At 38.2% G+C, this 14,051-nt stretch overlaps 1 non-coding gene across 1 annotated transcript; it reads left to right on the top strand.

Annotated features, from left to right (window-relative positions):
• The first annotated feature begins 11,168 nt into the window (after positions 1 to 11,168).
• On the top strand, positions 11,169 to 11,275 carry LOC136231567 (small nucleolar RNA R71). Its single transcript, XR_010689939.1, has one exon. It is a non-coding gene; the product is annotated as a small nucleolar RNA R71 (small nucleolar RNA).
• The last annotated feature ends 2,776 nt before the right edge of the window (positions 11,276 to 14,051 follow it).

The raw sequence follows: 14,051 nt of genomic DNA, 5'->3' as shown, positions 1-14,051 counted from the left end.
ATGGGACTAGCTTGTTGGCTAAAGTCAAGGAGAAATCTCAGGAGTTAGGATCCTAGCTCACTAAAGGATTTGTGAAATTCTTCGAATTAATATGAAGGGTTATTAATTTGGCAAAATAGTGGGAGCAATCTGAAATAAATTAAAAGGCCTGTAATTTTAGATTGTTATACTTTAAAGCAAATGAATGACATACGTTTACTCTTTCTCACTCTCAGGTTTTGTTTAAACACACACTCTTAAAATCATGACTAAAACCAATCTGCAAAACATTCTTACCGATAACAAACTGAATGGTTCGAACTTCACCGACTGGTTTCGCAACCTCAAAATTGTTTTGAAGTTCGAGAAAATTGGGTATGTACTTGATACATCGATATCCCCTTTCCCTGAAGATGATGCTCCCATCGAGGAAATTGATGCTTATCAGAAGCACAAGGCTGATGACGATCATGCCGGATGCATCATACTTGCATCGATGACATCGGAATTACAAAGGCAACATGAGGAGATGAATGCCTATTCCATCATCATGCACCTAAAGGAATTGTTTGGGAAACAAACCAGGTGCGAACGCTATGAGATATCCAAGCTGTTATATCGTTGCAGGATGCAAGAGGGCACATCAGTCATGACACATTGTGTCAAGATGATTGGCTACATTACCAAACTTTCTAGTATTGGATTTGCGATGGATAACGAATTAAGTGTTGACTTAATTCTTCAATCCCTCCCAGAAAGTTATTCACAGTTCATTATGAACTATCAGATGAATGACTTGCAAACCTCTCTTGAAGAGCTTGCAAACATGCTCAAGTCAGTTGAGCCCAATATGAAGAAAGACAAGACCATACCGGCTCTTGTAATTGAGGGATCGAAGAAAAGGAAAGGGAATTTTCCCAATCCTAAACATCCCAAGAAAGGTAAGAAAGCTGTGTCCAAGGGAAAGGAAGTGAAGAAGCCCAAAGGAGAATGCCACTTCTGTGGTAAAGACGGGCATTGGAAGAGAAACTACAAGGAGTATCTAGCCACCCTCAAGAAGGGAAAAGGCGGTGCTTCTACATCTGGTATGTTTTATATTGAAATAAATACAGTTTCACTGTCTGAATCTTGGGTACTTGATATCGGATGTGGATCTCATATCTGTACGAATATGCAGGAGCTAAATCAGACTAAGGAACTAAAGAAAGGAAGCATAAACTTGCGAGTGGGAAATGGAGCAAGAGTTGCCTCCCTCGCAACTGGAGATTATGTTTTACCTTTGCCCTCTGGGCTTGTAATAGAATTAAGGAATTGTTTATACGTTCCTGAGATGTCTCGTAACATTATTTCTATTAGCCGTCTTGTTGACGACAGTTTTCATATTTCAATAAAGAACAATAGTTGCAATTTTTATAAAGATTCGATCTTTTATTTTTCAGGAATATCACAAAATGGGATTTATGTGTTAGATGATAAAACTCATGTTTTTGCAATTGATACCAAAAGACATAAGATAGATAATTCAACTTACTTGTGGCATTGTCGTTTAGGCCATATAAACAAGAGACGCATGCTAAAGCTACATTCAGATGGGCTTATAGATCCAATCGATCATGAATCATTGGAAACATGCGAATCATGTTTAAAAGGTAAAATGACAAAGACACCCTTTAGCAATAAAGGTGAGCGTGTATCAGACACTCTAGGACTTATTCATACAGATGTATGCGGTCCTATGTCAGTCCAAGCAAGAGGAGGATTCAGATACTTCATAAGCTTCATAGATGACCATACCCTATATGGTTACGTCTACTTGATGAAGCACAAATCAGAAGCTTTTGAGAAATTCAAATGCTTCAAGAATGAAGTGGAAAATCAATTAGAAAGGAAAATAAAGACGCATCGATCCGATCGAGGTGGCGAATATCTTTCAGATGATTTTCTGAATTATCTAACTGAATGTGGGATATGCTCACAATGGACACCTCCCTATACACCACAACACAATGGTGTATCCGAGAGGAGAAACCATACCCTATTAGATATGGTACGATCCATGATAAGCATGACCTTACTTCCAAAGTCGTTCTGGGGCTATGCCTTAGAAACTGCCCTCTTCACCCTGAACCGAGTACCAACTAAATCCGCTAGTTCCACACCATATGAATTGTTCGTTGGTAGGAAACCCGTGTTCTCATTTATGAGAGTATGGGGTTGTTCAGCTTTTGTCAAACGCATTGCGTCCGACACATTAGATTCTAAATCTGATAAATGTTTCTTCATTGGATATCCCAAAGAAACCATGGGGTATTACTTCTATCATCCAGATGATCAGAAAGTAATAGTATCCAGATACGCAACCTTCTTAGAGAAAGAGTTTCTTGAAGAAACACAAAAGGGAAGCATGATTGAACTCGACGAAATTCAAGAGGAAGAAACACCGACTGAAACAACAGAAGCGGTGGAGGTACCCGAAGAAGTCCCATTAGATGAGACTCCAGTGGCACCTATTCGTAGATCACGAAGAGTTCGTGAACTCCCAGTTAGATATGGTTTTCTAGTGGGAGATGATAACGAGGTTCCCGTGTTAGACGACGAACCCAAAAACTACGAAGAGGCTCTTACTAGTCCAGATTCTAAAGCATGGCTTGAGGCCATGGATTCTGAAATGGATTCCATGTATACTAACCAAGTGTGGACTTTGGTTGATCCACCCGAAGGGATAATTCCCATTGGGTGCAGGTGGATCTTCAAAAGGAAGACTGACATTGATGGAAAGGTTAGCACCTACAAGGCTAGGTTGGTAGCGAAAGGATATCGTCAGAAACAAGGTGTTGATTATGACGAAACCTTCTCTCATGTTGCTATGTCCAAATCAATCAGAATCATGCTTGCAATTGCCGCTCATTTTGATTATGAGATTTGGCAAATGGATGTGAAAACAGCTTTCCTAAATGGAAACCTGCTTGAGGATGTATACATGATGCAGCCTGAAGGTTTCATATCGAAGGATGCAAACAAAGTTTGCAAACTTCAGAGATCCATTTATGGACTCAAGCAAGCATCGAGAAGCTGGAATAAGCGTTTTGACGAAACCATAAAACAATTTGGTTTCGAACAAAATTGCGAAGAAGCTTGCATTTACAAGAAAGCAAGTGGGAGCTCTATAGCATTTCTCATACTATATGTGGACGATATACTGTTAATGGGAAATGACATTGCTCTATTACAGTCGGTGAAGGTATGGTTATCCGGTAACTTCTCAATGAAAGACCTTGGTGAAGCAGCTTATATACTTGGTATAAAGATCTATAGAGATAGATCGCGAAGACTGCTTGGTCTTTCACAGGCTATATACATTGAAAAGGTGCTAAATCGGTTTAGCATGCTTGAATCGAAACAAGGTAACTTACCCATGGTACATGGAGTAAAGTTAAACAATCATCAATGTCCTAAAACTGATGATGACAAACGACGCATGGCTGTAGTCCCGTACGCCAGCGCGATCGGTTCGATTATGTATGTTATGCTATGCACTAGACCTGACGTAGCGTTCGCGTTATCTGTAACGAGTCGTTACCAAGGGAATCCGGGAGACGAGCATTGGATTGCCGTCAAGAACATTCTTAAGTACTTGAGAAGGACTAAAGATATGTTCCTAGTGTACGGAGAAGGAGATCTAAAAATTGAAGGATTTTCAGACGCTAGTCATCTCACAGATGAGAATGATTTTAAATCCCAATCAGGATACCTGTTTATCTTGAATGGGGGCGCGGTCAGTTGGAAAAGTTCCAAGTAGGGAAGCGTAGCTTTCTCTACGACCGAGTCAGAGTACATCGCTGTTGCGGAAGCAGCAAAGGAAGCAGTTTGGATTAGAAAGTTCATTACAGAACTAGGTGTGGTGCCTGACATTGTCAATCCCATTACTCTGTACTGTGATAACAATGGAGCCATTGCGCAAGCAAAGGAACCACGGTCTCATAATGCATCCAAGCACTACCTAAAGCGATACCACATCATTAGAGAGATTGTGGCTAGAGGAGATGTGAAAATAGAAAGAGTACCTACAGAGGACAACGTTGCAGATCCGTTGACAAAGCCTTTAACCCAGAAAGTACATGATCGTCATTTAACTTCTACTGGGATAAGTTTTAGAAACAATTGGCTTTAGTCCAAGTGGGAGTATGTTGGGGTTTAGTGTCCTATAGACAATTGTTGCAGGATACAAACTTAATGTAAATGAATTGTTCTTTATATCATTTGTTTTTATGAGATATATGTTTTATAACTATATAAAGGCAATCCCTTTTAAGCACTAAATAAAGTCTAATAAAAGGAAATCCGTAAGTTTGTTTAAAGTGATTATAAAGTGTTCATACAAGCATGAAGTGAGACAAAACTTTATAATAAACTAATAAACTTAAAACCACCCCAAGTCAAGTGATATGTTTAGGATTGATATATCACTGTTGAGACTTGTATGTAACAATGTCTTCTGTCCAACAGAAAGCTGATCTCACAAGCTTCATATATATAGATATCTGGACAGTTACATAGATCCGATGAAACGTCGTTCATTAGGATTGGGGATCCAATTTGAGATAACAGGATGGATAGATTCATCTTTGTCACATGTTCATCTCATTGGTATTAATAGGTATAAGTAATCCTCAGACTCAAAGGAATGTTAATTGGTCATCCTGAATTACTGAATGTGAGACTTTGATCCTGCGGTCCCACGATCCTTAACAGAGATGACTCTGGGGTGTGAACTGCAAAGGTTGGGTGTCACAGGAAGTAATGTCAGGGTAGTTATACATTGGATTGAGCATTTATCACTCCCGATTAATGGGAGATATATCCAAGGATCGCTTGTGGAAGACTCGACTCTAAATCCTTGCAAGGTGATAGCTTAAGACTTGAAATACAGATTTCACTTAACCTATCTATTTGAGTTGACTCGGCATGTACAAGTAAAACGAATGTCTCGCTATATGTGACTTGACATCATCCATAGTCATAAGATTCAGTTCAAGGATATAGTTGATAAAGGGTCGAATTATACTGTAACTAATACGGAAGGGTTAACGACAGAATCAACCTGTCTTCTTAACGGACTCTGGGGGAATGATTACAGACTTGCCAATAACATACTCAGTACATCATTCCGTTATGCAAGGATTAAATATAATTCTTGAAGAAATTAATTTAATAGTTGCATACGGCCAGAAGTAGTAAGAACCTAATGGATCACACATAAGACTTGGAACCAAAAGAGAGATGGATGTCATTAATAGATGGAAGCCCAAATGAGCCCAGTAAGGCCCATTTAATTAGGGGAGGCCGAAATTTGTATATAATAAGTTAGGAATTATTTTAATTCCCTTAATCCTAATTTGATTAGGTTTGTGAATTAAATTAATTAAGAGAGATAATTAAATTAGGAGTTTTAATTAGATTAATATACTCCTATTATTATCCAATTAGGTTATTTATTATTATCCTAAATATATTAGATATATTATTAGATATATTATAAGATAATAATTAGGAATCCTATTCCGAATTGAATTCCTATTAAGTAACCTATTCCTATCTAACTAGGGTTTAGATACAAGTTATTATATATACCCCCCTAATGTGTGAATTTCGACTAAGCCTATCCCCTCCCCTTTGTGATTTTCGAAATCCCTAGCTAGTGAGAGAAAGAGAATTCGACTTCCCGTTTTCGTGGATAAGAATTCATACGGCTTCCGTCGATTGATTAATTACATTCATCTCCTTTTCTCTTTGATCTTGTGTTGGTTAATTAGAGGCAATCTATTTTGGTTGCATCTCATAAGAGTTGATTCTATCTTAACCTCACCGTGTTATACTTCGTGTTTGGGATCTCGGAGAAGAATTGTGGGCGCTTCTTTAACAACGGTAGATTGTTCTTCAAAAGGTATTCCTTCTTATCCCTCTTTATATGAAATAACGATTAACGGATCCCATGGTTAAAAGGAAGTAGGCTAAAATTTTTATATTTCCGCTGCTATACCTTAGCCTAATTTCCAACAAACTCCAGTTGAGCAAGCTGATGAAGGAGAAGAACAAGGACAGGTTGATACTCAGCTTAATGCTGAAGAAAAAGATCATGCTGAGCTGGATAATGTTGAGAAAAATCAGGAGGCACATGTTGAACAAGAAGAAGAGGAACATCAAAGAGAGGATCTGAATGTTGAAGCCGAGGTTGAGGATGCAAATGTTCAAACTGACCCTTCACCTCCAAAATCCAAGTCCCTCAAAAGACTGAAAAAGAAAGCTGTCAAAACCCCTCTTATTGATCTCTTGGCTGAGTCTCCATCTTTGGAGCAGATTACGGATCCATCCGAAATCCAGTTCGAGTATTTTTCCCATCATGTTGAGTCTCCTCCCAAGGAACCAGAGCAAAATCAAGCCTCTGTTACTCGCACTGAGGAACATGCCAAGACTCCACCAAATCCAAATCCTGCCGAGCAAGAGCTCGAAGATCCAGCCACTCAACACGGGGAGAAAGCTATGGATCCACCTGTTCAACCTCAATATCTTGGTATTGCACCTCATCAAGACCCCATTACTCAAGTTAGTAAGCACCCAACTCCACCACCATCCAGCTCTACCTCCATTCCTGCGTCTGAGCCAACTTCCACTGAGCAACATGCATATCTTAGTGCAACTCAGTCTAGCCGTCGAATCATAGAAACGGCTCAATCCCTTCTCCAGGAGTTCACCACTTCTGATGCTGCTAGGTCTGCTCATCCTGAGTCAACAAATATCTCTGCCATCACTCAACTTCTTACTGAAATTAAGGGACTCAAGGATCTTATCAGTGTTGTAACCACCGTCCAATCACAGCAACCTAAGCAAGATCACATTGCCAAACTGACTGAGCTATTCCTTCTGATGATAAACCAGATGAACTCCCTTGAAGGTAAAATCACAAATCTCTCTGCACCTACTCCAGGATATGCAACTTCCGTTGAGTTAGATCACCACTTTGCCAAGCTGAGAACAGAACTGCCCAACCTTGGGACAACGGCCAATCCTGAGTATGCCACATCTGCTGAGTTGCAGGGATGCTTTGCCAAGCTGACTGCTGATCTCACTTGTACACGTGAGCTCGTTTCCTCCACTTTTCAATGTACAATTGATTAACTCAATAAAGCCGTCAGTCTTCTAAATGTCAACAAAGCTCAGATGGACGTTGATCCCAGCACCAATGATAAACTTTCACAAGGTATTCTGCAGGCCATTCGCTATGACAATGCTCAATGCATCTTCTATGACTCTGCCCTATTGAAGATGTATCATCAATCTTTTGCTCAGATTACCAGCTCCCTTACTTGGCTTAGCAAGTCCCATGAGTGTATTATCAACCTGATTACTAGGTCCATCCCAGTTCCTCGAAACGTTCGAGATGATTGTGTTCCTGTGATAGATGGCTTGAGTGAGAGCACAAAGAGATTACAACGCTATTCCAATGTTCTATCCTCTGCTGCGCGGAATGACACCTTTGTTTATAAACCCGATGCTGGCAAAACGGGAGAGAGAACTCAAGATGGAACTCAACAAGGGACAGGAACATCAGGGAGCAAAGTAAAAGGAAAGGGTAAGGCTGTAGAGTGAGAAAGGAAAGGGTAAGGCTTAAGAAGAGAGACTACTGAAACTTTTTTTTCTATTTTGTGGGCACAAGTATTGTGTATGTGTATGTTTCATTCTATCCAATGAACTGTTTTTTTAAATGCCATGCTTGTCAATACACATTAACATAAGCAAATTGAACAAACAAATACTCAGTATACATAATAACGAGTAAATCAAACTGAGTATTCAAGCATTTCTGAAAGCTGACCTAGACTCAAAATAAATTAGAACTGAATCTAGTCAGTACACACATTCTTAGTTTGTCTCAAAATAAATCTTGGAAGGTTTAAGAGGTAAATTAACAGATGCAACCCTTACGGGGGAGAAATTTCAGAAATATGAAAAATAAATCAATCATGGGGAATTTCAAAACTGAGTTCCATAATTATGGATTTTGCCAACATCAAAATGGGGGAGTTTGTTGAAACAGCTTTCCACAAGATTTTGATTTGACAAAATCATCCATGATTAAGAGACAATTAAATTTAAGTGCTTTATTTTAACTGTACTAATCCGTTTGTTCAATGTTGAGTATGAATATAAATAAAGATAAATATAAAAAGTAAGACAGGAAGAAGTCAGCATGAAATTAACAAAACAAGCTAAGGTCGGCATAGAAGCCTAGAGTATCAAGCTGAGTGGAATTAAACCTAGCATCAAGAGACTAAGGCATAAAAGACCAACGAAGAGAAGCAATGCAACTCAGCATAAGAAACAGCAACAACAACTGTCTTACGAAGCTGAGCTGACTAAAATTATACTCAGCTTGGAAATTGCCGATGACAATGATTTACGCAGTAGAAGCTGAGTGATTCTTCAGGACAGCATGAAAAAGTCGTTTGCTAAAAGACAATGGTTACCGCCCCTCTGAACCAATAATTGAATCCTTGGAAATACGCAGAAGACACATTCCGAGATGTATGGGTCAATGGATTATTGGTAAAGGACAACTGGCACAAAAAGACAAGCCAGACGCAAGAAGACAAGCCAGACGCAAGAAGACAAGCCTGACGTCTGAAGGAATGCAGAGGAAGGGAATGGCCGGAACAGTCTGAAGCTGACCAGAATCTGTCCCCTAAAAGAGCCATTTTAACATCAACGGCTACATCATTTCAAAATGATCCATCAAAGATTTTTCCTATTTAAGGACAATCAAACTTCTTGGATCATTGGCCGAACTACAAAAAGAAAAATACAAGAGAGAAAAAATACAAAAGCACTTAGATACAAAAAGAGATCTTACACCCATCTTCTATTCCTTGTGTAAATGCTAGAGTGATTGCTTGTAATCTTCTAAAGTGTTCTTTATTTGAAAAGGAACAAGTGTTTATCAATTGTAAGATTGAGAGTGTTGTGCTGAGTGTTTGGTTGTAAACATTCAGTGGTAGAGAAATCTAGGTGCTGGGTTGTAGCACTTAATAGGAGTTGAGTAGACGAATAGAGGAAGGTACTCTTGCATATTCAACTGCCTTGTAATTGGTTTGTGCTCTACCTTTAAAGAGCTCAGTATTGGATTCTAAAAGCCCGGAAGACTCTAGGGACTGGACGTAGGCGGAGAGGCCAAACCAGGATAAGTGATACTGAGTAATCTCTAAACTCTCTCTCAATATATATATGTGCATGTGTTGTGTGTGAAGTTTACTCAGCATATAAAATTGTTTAAAGTTGACTCTGAGTAATTTCAAGTGCTGAGTTAGAAGCTGACCTCCAAGAGTGTTAATATCTAACTTATAAATAAAACAACTTTAGTCAATATCCAGCCAAAGCTGTCTTATAGCATATCTGGCCAAGCTGACTAAAAGCTGAGTTGACAAACTCGCAAAATAACTAAGTCAGCATACAATTAAACGAAAAAGTTATATTAGTTCCTAACCCCCCCCCCCCCCCTTAGAACTAATCACACGGGACCAACAACACACTCTTCAACTAAATCAAGTTTCATACAAGCGAATTCCTCCATAGGATATTTCATCGCTTTGTTCATATTAAATTCGATCTTATCCTCTCCTATCCTCAAAACTACTTTCCCTTCCGACACATCAACTAGAGCACGTCATGTGTTCATAAATGGTCTACCAAAAATTAGTGGACAATTAACGTCATATGAAAAATCTAATATAACAAAATCGGTAGGAAAAATAAATTTATCAACTTTGACTAAAACATCTTCAATTATACCATATGGTCTCTTAGTGGTTTGATCCGCTAATTGCAAAACCATATTGGTACGTTTGATATCTTCTTCTAAACCTAACTTGTTAAAAATAGACAACGGCATTAAGTTTATACTTGCTCCTAAATCACAAAGACAACTTAGGAATGCGATATCTCCCAACTTATACGGAATAGTAAAACATCCGGGATCTTTGAGTTTAGTAGGCAAACTACTCGACACAATTGAACTACAGTCTTCAGTTAACGAAATGGATGAAATTCCTTCCCAACTGGTTTTCTTTGAAATCAAATCCTTTAAGAACTTACCATAGTTAGGAATTTGCGTAATTTCATCCATGAACGTCAAATTAATGTGCAAATTTTTAAGTTTGTCTAAAAACGTTAAAAGTTGTTTGTCATAGTCCTTATTTCGGACTTTGTGCGGAAAAGGTGGTTTGGGTACAAAAGTTTTTGTACTTGAGTCAATTGGTGAACTTTTTGTGTTTGATATATCTTCTTTGGACTTTGGTAAATCAGTTCCTGGTAATGTTGCATCTCCGGGCATTTCCGGACCTAGATAATTTTTCCCTGAATGAAGAGTGATAGCCTTTACCTGCTCTTTCGGATTTTCTTCCGTATGGCTGGGAAGACTTCCCTCTTTTCGGGATGGAATTGATTTAGCAAGTTGACCAATTTGAACCTCCAAATTATGGATGCTAGATGAGTGGTTTTTAATAAGCTAATCGAATTTATTTTCGATCTGTTTAAAACCATCGTCGTGATTACTTATTTTTCCACTGATAGCATCTATGAATTTGTCGATTTTAGAAGATAAAGTGCTAATCGTATCTCTTGACTGATTTTGATAATTACTAGTACGATTTTGATTAGCACTTGCATTATTATTATATTTCCAGTTAAAGTTAGGATGATTCCTCCATCCAGAATTATAAGTAGTAGAATAAGGATTATTAGTTTGGTTTTGCCCTTGGACAAAATTTACCTGTTCGATCTCACTCATATTTTCATAATCCAAATCCGTTTGGATTGGATTGCCATTGGTATCGCACGATGCCATAAACCTATCAATTTTGTGCGACAAAACAGAAAATTGGGCTTGTAACATCGCGACTGGATCAAGTTCCACTATACCTTTAACTGATGATGTGGTTGAGGATGATGGTTTCACCACCGGTATATGTCCACGTTCCGCGGGCCACATACTGCTGTTGATTGCCATTTCCTCCAAAAGTTCTCTTGCTTGGGCTGATGTTTTCTTCATAAATAGCCCTCCCGACATGGCATCTAATGAACCTCTAGTTGTAGGATTTAGTCCATTGTAAAATGTTCGCATTAAAAGTTCAGCGGGTAATTGGTGGTGTGGGCATAAACGTTGAAGTTCTTTGAAACGTTCCCAAGTCTCATGAAGAGTCTCATTATCATTTTGCAAAAAAAATGTTAACTCTTTTATGACTCTTGCGGTTTTTGCTAAAGGAAAATATTTTGATAAAAAAGCTTGGGCTAATTGTTCCCAAGTTTCAAAAGTTGCGGTTGGCATTGAAGTTAACCACTCTTTGGCTCTATCCTTCAAAGTGAAAGGAAAAAGGCAAAGTTTGATTGCTTCGGCAGTCACATCTGGAATTTTAAAAGTGTCACAAATTTCAAGGAAATTTGTCAAATAGGTGTTAGGATTTTCGTTAGGTAACCCGTAAAATGTTACATTATTTTGCAACATATTAAGCAAAGCTGGCTTAATTTCAAATTGGTTTGCGGTGATTCTGGGTCTAACTACACTATTGGTTACACCGGCCACACCTGGCCTAGCGTAATCCATAAGTGTCGGTGGGTTTGCCATTTTTTCCGGCTCGTTATGTGTTTTTACTGGAGTCTTATTTTTGTTTTTCTTGTTTTTCTTGTTCTTTCTAATGGTCTTTTCAATTTCTGGGTCTATAGGGTCTGGTGGGGTGCCCGAACTTCGAGAACTGCGCATGAACCTGAAATCTTGCACGAACCGAAACTACCTACAAAACAGAATTTGAAAAATAAATAAAAATTAGTAAATTAAAATTAATAAATTGCAAAAGTTAAAATAAATATGTATAAACCTAGATTCGAAATAAAACACGAAAAATCTAAATTTTTGTTAAAAATTTTGGCGTTCCCCGGCAACGGCGCCAAAAACTTGTTGAGCGATTTCCGCAAGTGCACGGTATACGCTTGTAGTAATAAAAGATATCGAACCCACAAGGAACGCTTTTTAACTAAAAACTTATTTAATTCAGTTTTATTCACGTCTTTAGGTTTAATTAAAGAAAATCGTTTAATTGATTGTATTGGTTCGGATAAATTAGGATTAGATAAGAATATTATATTGAACTTAGAGAACAATTCTGTCTTGAGATTTTGATTATAAGACAGACGCTTTCGTATTTGGAATAAATAGAAGGTATAAAACTTATTTTCATTAAGCAAAGAAAGCAACTATAACTTTGGTAAGATTATGAACATGTAATAATACACGAATTTATGCAATTAAATGGCTTTGAACCGTAGAAATCTCTTTGGGTCGGAGCAGATTTCTACCTTAATCAAATTAGTATTTTATATCCGATAAGCCGCGTTCACGATCATATCATCCGTAAAAACTAATTCTTTCAAGTGTTCAACAAAGTTTCTTTATAAATATGATTGTATAAAACGTTTTAATGAAAACACCAATTTATCATTTTGAAAATCATTTTGTCAGAACAATATCAAAATAACAACAGGAAGAATGTATTGTATAAAATAAATATATTATTAGTGAATTGTGAATCTTCACAAGTTAACAGTGAAGAAGAAACATGGATGGAATTTTGACGAAAACTTTGAGATCCGGGTTGTCAATCTTTCCCTCAAACTCCGTAGGTTTGTCAGACCTCTTTGCACTTCAGCCGTTAGTTCTTCTCGCTGAATCTTCGGAATAGAGACCGGTCAGTCCACTACTAGAATGAAAACTTGTCTCTGATCAACCTTTGAAACTAAACTAATACTACTGTGTTTATAACTAATCTAATAACAACTTGTGTACATCAAGTTTGTTTATACAGAAATGAAATCTAACTTTCTAACTCTTTCTGAATCAGAAACTCAACATAATAACTCTCTGATTTCTCTAACTTTTCTAACTTAGCCAACAACATTGATTTCTGAAATGGATCACTTATTTATAGTTGGTGAAGGGTTGTAATTGAAGGGTCGTGTCCGCTGGTGAAGGGTCGCTTTTATCCAAACGAATAGACGCGTTTTTTGGAATTAAACATGTGAAATATGTGCAGAATTCTTCGCTATCTCATATGAGATTCCGAGAATCTCAGTCACGATAGGGGGTGAAGGGGCGAGCTGAAAACTTCGAATTTTCGGTGACTGGTGTTCATATGCCGCGACTGATTTCTGAAAATCTCAGTCGCGATAGGGGCTTTCTTCCCCGTCTCCCGACTGTTTCTCATCTTCCTTGAGTCGGTCTCCTGATTGATACGTATTCTTGGCACGTAATTTAGGTTTTTCCTCCGTTTAGCTGCGTTTTAGCTCTGTTTTAGCTCCTATTTGGATTTAACCAAATAATTAAGTACCTTGCATCAAAGAAGTAAATAAAGACGTAAAAGTACTCTGAATGAATATAATTAGCACGATTTCAATGTAAATTTAATGTATTTATATATGATATTTTAGGTATATTTTGGGCTTAACACATCTTTGGATTCTGACCCATGCATGTACTAGCAATTTCCCCTTTGTGGTCCTCCAGCTTACAAAACGTCACGGTGTGGTCAAGTTTCTCCTTTGTAGTCCTGAATTCTTTCCCTTTGGCTGGCAGTTTTAGCAAGGTTGCTAGATAAGATGGGGTAATCGTTATTTTTTGGCTTTTGACATGGGTTACCAGATGGTCAGCATCTTCTTCGTCAACACAAAGGTTGGAGTAGAACTCCCTTACCAACCTAGGGTAGGTTTTGCTAGGAAGGGAGAAGAGTCCAGCCCATCCATTCTTCGAGATCCACTCACAGAACGGTTGCTCAGCAGTTACGAAGCTCGAAGAGAACCACCGGAAGCGAAGTACCTCATGGTTCTTAACACTTTTATAGACTTTAAGGAATATCTTTTCATTGGGCTGCTTGTCCTTCTTTTTCTTCTTCTTTTTTGAAGAGGTTGCGAGGTCAGCTTGAGGGCTCTTGCTTGGAGTTTGGTCATGCTGACCTTATCCTTGAGACTTGGTG

The sequence above is a fragment of the Euphorbia lathyris genome, chromosome 5, assembly GCF_963576675.1.
Source record: "Euphorbia lathyris chromosome 5, ddEupLath1.1, whole genome shotgun sequence".
Taxonomy (NCBI): domain Eukaryota; kingdom Viridiplantae; phylum Streptophyta; class Magnoliopsida; order Malpighiales; family Euphorbiaceae; genus Euphorbia; species Euphorbia lathyris.
This window is presented reverse-complemented; position numbering and strand designations above follow the sequence as displayed.